This window comes from Crocuta crocuta, unplaced genomic scaffold (assembly GCF_008692635.1).
Source record: "Crocuta crocuta isolate KB4526 unplaced genomic scaffold, BGI_CrCroc_1.0 scaffold1230, whole genome shotgun sequence".
Taxonomy (NCBI): Eukaryota; Metazoa; Chordata; class Mammalia; order Carnivora; family Hyaenidae; genus Crocuta; species Crocuta crocuta.
In genome coordinates this window covers 30,907-38,670 of record NW_027529609.1, presented here as the reverse complement: position 1 = coordinate 38,670, position 7,764 = coordinate 30,907, and the positions used below count along the sequence as shown (strand labels likewise).

The 7,764-nt window shown below is 37.4% G+C and overlaps 1 pseudogene; it reads right to left on the bottom strand.

The window, feature by feature from the left end:
• Positions 1-7,431: 7,431 nt before the first annotated feature.
• LOC144229838 (dnaJ homolog subfamily B member 6-like) overlaps positions 7,432-7,764 on the bottom strand; it is a 906-nt pseudogene continuing 573 nt past the window's right edge.

Genomic DNA, 7,764 nt, shown 5'->3' with positions numbered 1-7,764 from the left:
TACGCTGCTGGGCTGGGCTCTGGGGATTTACATAAAGAGATATTTGAAGCAAAAACAGGCGCTGGCGTGTTTTGGTGTTGTGTGCAGACTGAGTTGATGAGGGGGGTTAACTTCTTTTCCTGCCAAGGTCATCAGGAAGAAAGCTGTCCCCTGAGACATGCTAACATTAACCTGAGAACTAAAGATTGCGGATGCAGAGGGGGACCTTTGAGCTATAAGGCTTTCACAGTCAAACTGCACTAAATCAGAAAAATTTAAAGAGCAAGGCCACTTGAAGGGAAAAGCTCAAATTAGACATTCTTGCAGAAGGAAATGCATCTTTGTGCCTGCGGGACTAGCACAAACCCTCATATACATTGATTGTAACAAGCCAGTGTTTTTGAAGGTAGCACAGTATCAGAAAGGCCATGCACAGGCTTTGGTGCTGAAAGACTTCTGTTTGAAGCCTAGCTGCACCACTTAATAGCTGTGTAGCCTTGATCAAAGACACATAACTGCTAGTGCCTCAGGTTTTTAATCTCTCAAATAGATACCAGTGTCTGTCTACCAGGGTTTTAAGGATTAGAAATAACACAGTACTAGCACAGTGGTTTCACAAACTAGGTGCCCAATCCATGGTAGGCAATATTAATACATTATAAGTGATATGGAAATAATCCAGGTTCTTTTCTCTGCCTGGGAGACAGGCAAGTGGATTTAGGACTGAAGAAGAGGTCTCCTAGCTCCACAGTGGTCAGTTTTCAGAGAGATAAGACACACCGCATCATGACAGAGAAACAATAAAACAAAAATGTTTCAGATAAGTGAGAACAACCCACAGAATAAACATAGTTATATTACATAATGAGAGACCTTAAATACTCCTATTTATGGGAAGTTCAACTTTGGGGCAATTACTTATAATTAGTAACATCGGTTTCTAGGTAGACCATAAATATGCTAAGGAACTTGTAAATTGCTTAAATTAATTCTGTCTCTTGTTTACACTGATGAGAAGATATTGTTTGGTAGACACTTAAATGTCAGCCTTGGCCTAGCCAGGGTTGAATTAGCAAAAATTCTGAACTAATTGGTTTGTGATACATACAGGCAGGTAAAGTTCTGTTTGTTTTTCCTTTATTCAAAATTTCCTGCTAGGTGGCATATTGTTCATGAAATTGAGATAATTTTTATTTAATCTTTCATTATCAGCAAGTGGCTTATGGGCACTCCTTTTGTTGTTGTTGTTGTTGTTTTTTTTTTTTTGGCTGTTAGATTTTATTTCAAAAACATACACTGAGTAATCACCAATAGATCCTTAGGAAAACATATTCACATGCAACTTCCAATTGCACTGAGCCATATTTGAAAGATTTTTTAAGGTCAGCTTTGGCATAAGCTAACATTGTGCCATTTACCTGAGAATTATTTTAGTCTTTGATTAATGGACATATGTTTAGTATGTAATATAATTTTGTGAATGCTAAATCAAATCGTAACTTAATCTGGCTGATTTGGTGGTTTGGGAGAAAGCTTTATATATATAGATATATATATCTTCCTTATCCATTCGCCTGTTGATGGACACTTGGGCTGCTTTCATAGTTTGGCTATTGTAAATAATGCTGCAATAAACATAAGGGTGCATGTATCCCTTTGAATTAGTGTTTTTGTATTTTGGGGGTAAAAGTAGTGTGATTACTGGATCATGGGGTAGTTTTATTTTTAACTTTTTGAGGAACCTCCCTACTGTTTTCCAGAGTGTCTGCACCAGTTTGCACTCCCACCAACATTGCAGAAGCGTTCCCCTTTCTCCACATCCTCGCCAACACCTGTAGTTTCTTGTGTTGTTGATTTTCGCCATTCTGACAGGTGTGAGGTGGTATTCGGTTGTAGTTTGATTTGCATTTCCCTGATGATGAGTGACATTGAGCATCTTTTCATATGTCTGTTGGCCATCTGGGTGTCTTTGAAAGATGTCGATTCATATCCTCTGAACATGTGGGCACAAATATCTCTTTGAATCTCTGCTTTCATATTTATTGGGTGTGTTCCTATGAATGGAATTGCCAGATCATATGGTAATTCTATGTTTAACTTTGTGAGGAACAACCAAACTATTTTCTGCAGTGGTTGCTCTCCTCTACATTCCCACCAGTGATGCATGAGAGTTCCAATTTCTGTACGTCACTGCCAAGGCTTATTTCCCACATATTTTTTATTTTAGCCTTCCTCATGGATGTGAAGTGAAACCTCATTGTAGTTTTAATTTGCATTTCTCTAATGACTAATGATGTTGAGCATCTTTTCATTGAGTTATTGTCCATGCGTGTACTTTCTTCAGAGAAGTATCTATTTTGCCTATATTTGAATTGAGTTGTTTGGGTACATTTTTAATTGCTATTTTTGTTAAGCTCCAGTCAGCTCCAGCAATGGAGCAGAGTAAATTCTTCACAGGAAAATAAAACTAACTTAGAAAATCAGGGACAATGGGAAGAAGAACCCTCTCCAAATTGTGAAGGGTAAATCGTGTTCCCTAAGCAAAGAGGAAGAGAAGGAGAACAAATAGGAGAACCAGAGAGCAGCGGGAAGAAAGAGAGACCATAAGAAGCATTGTTCCTTTAATTAGCTGGAATAACTAGGCAGGGCGGCTCTATCATGCTTGACGAGGTCAAGGTGAGGGTGCAAAACAACCTGATACTGAAGATTAAAAAAAAATCAGGAAGAGCCATTAAGTGCAAGTGATAATGGATACGAAGATTAGCATTCTAATCAAACACTGTTATATAGTTGAGAGTTGTGTGGTAACTTTGAGAAATGGTAAATAAACTTGCATTCTGGAATTCAGTTGTTTGACTTTTGCTCTAAAGTAGTATTTTAGGATCTAGTTGTTATTTAAGTTTATAATACGCTTTTGATATGAGCAAGGTGCAAAAGAATGTTTGTCTTTTATTTCAAACAAGTCTCAGTTTATATCTTACAGCTCAGACCTTGGGGGCTGTGGCATACAACTGCCATCTGGTGTTGGTATGTTCTCATAGCAGGATTATGTGTTTCGTACGTTTTAAGAAAAAAACCTACTTGGGGACAGATTTTGCAAAACTAAAGTGATGAAGTAATGGTAAGATCTAAATTAATAAGGTGTCATTATTTTAAAAGAAAAAGAGCTTAAGAAACAACCTTTGAGCATACCTTCTCAAGGAATTCAGAGGGATGCAGAAATTGTTCCTATTTATAGAAGAGGGGGATTTTTTTTTTTTTTTAAATGGATGTGGACAGTCTATGAATTCTGAATGAACTCATTGTCTTGGTGATTTGGTTTACACTTGAATATGATGTAAACGTACACAGCCGAGAAAGTGATCATATAAAAAAGAAGTGCACTGGAGAGGAGATGTGGTATAAGCTCTAAATCGTGCATTTTATAGGTTCACAGTCCCTTCAAAAAAAAAAAAATTCCAGCATTGTTTTTCTACTGTGTGTAGTTCAATCTTTTTTTACATCACGTGAAAGTGCTTAATGCTTCCGGAAGTCATTTTACTCAGAGAAATCAGTTTGATTAATCAAGCCCCATGATGCTTTCAGGGTTAATAGACCTTCTGTTGAAAGCAGATGTCCTGGGAGCACAAATGTAGGGGGTCCACTGCAGTCACCTATAGTCAGGACCCCTGGCAGGAACAGAACACCCCATTCCCTGCTGTCTTCTCTTAGGAGTCTAGATGTGAAAAGCTTGTCTTTTTTAATTTTTTAATTTTTGAGCTTCCTTTTAATTAGCTGATCAGGGGGAACAGCAATGAAGCAGCCTGAGGGAAACCTCCAAGCTACCCAATTGAATATCACAAGCCTAGCTCTAGCATCTAAGAAAAGCCGAAGTAATGCTCAGTGTTAAAGGGAAAAATCACACTGGGGATGACTGGAGTTAGGAAGGAATGAGTATCTTAAATGCATTCCTTACTGCTGTGGTCTGAGAAAGTTTGCTTAGGAAATTATCACTTTATAAAGAATGCCACTTCCCCCCAGGAAAAGTCTATTTTGTTGACTAACAGTGAAAGTTGTAAATGACTTTTAGATTTTCTTGTAGTTCCCTTTGTGAGCAATTAGCTGCCTCACTTCTTTGGTTCACAGCTGGGAGTTACAGGCAAAGGAGGAAGCTGAGAATGGCAAGAACAAAATATATCCAGTCATCTGTAGGAAACTGCACTTGGCATGAACCTTCACTTCATCTCGAGCAATCAGGTCTTATTAAACTTCAATAGATACTTTACTCTTTTATCCAGTTCTACATGGAGCCTCTGACATCTTTAGTGTAAGTACCGAGTAACGTGAAAAATAGGCAACAGTCTTTAAAACATGAGACTGATGTCTACTTTTGTCCTCTACCTTTCTTTCCATTTTTCTGTGTTTCTACCCACCTGATGCGAATACTTTGCAGATGGTGCTCCCTGATAATTAGTAGTCAACAATCAAACAGACACCTTGCTATTTGTAACTTTAGCACCTCTTCACCAGAGTGTCTGGATGCCCTTCATTTTCTGTTTCTATAGCCACTATGTAAGTGTAGATCTTGTTGTGAAAATTGCAACAACTAAATGGTTTTTCTACCTTCCATTTCTGTCCCATCAAAATCAATTTTCTCAAACATTATTTTCTCTCACCCAAGTGCTTAGAATGTTTACAATTTATTTAATAGAGCAAATCCAAATTCATTGGCATGACCTTCAAAAACGGTTCTCCATATTGTTCTCACTCACAATTTCCACTGCATGTTCTCTTAGTTCCCAGTGCGGGCTTGCTGCAAACAAGCTCCACATGTTACATTGGCTTGTCGTAGTAAATTTTCATCATGAGCTTATAATGCAGGTATTTTATTCTTACTCCTACTTTACAGATGAGGAAACTGAGGTTTAAAAAATGGAAAACTTTGTCCATGGGTAGTGCAATTAATTTGTGACAAATCTGGGATTACAATCAGTACCGATTCCAGAATCAGTGCTGAATACCCAGTAGGCAGACTTTAATGCCTTCAACCAGTTTCTGAAATAGGCACATGTTTTTGTTTTTAATGTGGTTTGATGTTAAGAGGGGGCCATTACAGAAAATAACTAGAACTTTCTTAATCTTTATTCTATTATAGTTTGTTTTCAGTTTCCTCATCTTTGTTAAATTTTTAAAAAGTGTTTATTTATTTATTTTTGAGAGAGAGAGAGAGAGCGTGAGAGCGCACAAGCGGGGGGATGGCAGAGAGAGAGGGAGAATCTGAAGCAGACTTTGGGCTCCAAGTTGTCAGCCCAGAGCCCTACATGGGGCTCCAACCCACAACCATGAAATCTTGACTCAAGCCAAAGTCATATGCTTAACTGACTGAGGCATCCAAGCACTACTGATTTTCCTCATCTGCTGCTATTGGGACTTAGTTGGTCTCTGAGAAAAAATTGGTGAGAAAAATGATACATTACATTTTAAAACATTGTGTTATGGAGAATTTGGAATGTATATAAAAGGTAGATAGAATAGTATAATGAACCCCTATATACCTAATAATAATAATAATATGGCCCCAGTAATAACTGATTCATCATGCTTCATGCATACCTCCATCCAGTATCCCCTCCCATAGTATACTTAAGCAAGTCTCAGCCATCATATCTCTGTAAATACTTCTGTATGTATCTCTAAAAGAATAAGACTCTTTTTTAACATGACAATTATTTCACCTTTAATATTAGTAATAATTATCCTAATAACATCAGAAAACCTGACATTGTACAAATTTCCAATTGTTTTATGTTAAATACTTTACACAATGTATATGAATTAGGCTCCAAATAAGGTCTACACATTGTGATTGGTCACTCTATCTTCTAAGTACCCCTCCATCTCTATCTTTGCAATGTGTTGAAGAAACCAGATTCTTTGTCTTGTAGAATTCCCACAGTATGGATTTTGCTGATTGGATTCCCATGGTGTAGTTTAACAAGTTTCTTTGTCCTCTGTATTTCCTATAACATGGTAATTGGAAGGGTGCCTGGGTGGCTCAGCTGGTTAAGCATCCAACCTCAGCTCAGGTCATGACCTTGCAGTCCATGGGTTCAAGCCCTGCATGTGTGCTGTCAGCATAGACCCTGCTTCAGATCCCCTGTTTTCCTCTCTCTGCCCCTCTTTACCTCTTTATCTCACAAATAAATAAACATTAAAAATTTAAAAAATGGTAATTGGATCTAGATACTTGACTGGATCTAGATTTGATTTTTTTTTTCCAGGACTTTATATGCGGTGTTATCTTCTTCCATTAGGAAGCATACAATGTCTCTATAAATATATCTATATCTACATATATTTTTACGTTTACTTTGAGAGAGAGAGAAAGAGAGCAGGAGAGAGGGAGGGACAGAGAGAGAGAGGGAGAGAGAGAGAATCTCAAGCAGGCCAACACTCATCTCAGAGCCTGATGTGGGGCTCGAACTCACAAACTGTGAGATCATGACCTGAGCCGAAGTCAGAAACTTAACCGACTAAGTCACCCAGGTGCCCCTCTTTATTGATTCTGACGAAGGCATGTAACTTAATTTGCATAGAAGACTTTTCCATCCATATTTTATGTTATGTAATTACAACATAAGTATACTGGAATACACTGGTTTGAGAGCAAACACAACCAGCTTTTTATAAGCAAATAAACTGGGGGTACAAAAATGTGTGGTTACCCATGAGTTTCAGTATGTATTGGGTATCAATTGATATGTTTTGCAATGGGAATACAAAGTTAATGAGGCAAGTTAGTTAAATAGTAGTCTATTAAAAGAGCTTCTAGCATACTGCTGTCCAATAGAACTTTCTGTGATGGGGATGTTCTATATCTGTGTTGTCCAGTATGGTAGCCACTAGCTGCATGTGGCTATTAAGGATTTGAAATGTTACTATGACTGAGGTAAAACTACAGATCTGAACTCTTGATTTAACTAATTTAAATAATTAGCTTAAGTTTAATAACCTTGGACAATTTAGTTCTAAGATGCAAAATCTGCACTGGAGAAGAAATGGATCTAGAACGTGCACTCTTAATCACAACACTATACAGCTTCTTGGTGTGGTNTAGCAATGCTAACTACATAATAGATGGACACTACTTGCCTCACATTGCAAGCACAATGAGAAAATAGGTCCATGCTGGTATTAACCCATGAAAGAATCATGGCCACCTTGGATTACATTTAATAAAAAAAGCAAAAGGCAAAGATTTACAAAAAGTTTAAAGACAAAAAATAATCCTATGAGGTCTGAAAATATACACAGATGTCTGACAAATAGTGGCTCCTAAGAGCTGTGGTTGTAAATAGTTTAGATACATTTACACTGGAAGTCAAGTTCATTTGAAATCTTCAAAAAAAATTCTAGATAATCTTCAAATGGTGCCTATTACAGTTAGCATTTATATTCATTAGTTGTATTTAATTACTTGTTACACAAAAATAATAGCTGCTCCTTACCATATATTGTTAAGGACTTTAACTGGCTGTCTTCAATTTCTACTCTTTCTTGACTGTTCTCAATGATTCTCTTTGTAGTAATTTTTCTGCCACCAACAATTTTAGTAAAAGTTGATATAGATTTGAAGCTGCCTATCCCCCTGTCCTCAAAGAACGTGGAAGACAATAGGCTTCCATGACCTAGTGAGCCCGAGGAAGTAAATACTGTATCAAAAGAAGAAAATGCTCCTCAAAATATAGAAATCCACTGAAGGCAGAGGAAAATGACTCTCTACCTCAGCTTCTGTGGGGGATGCCT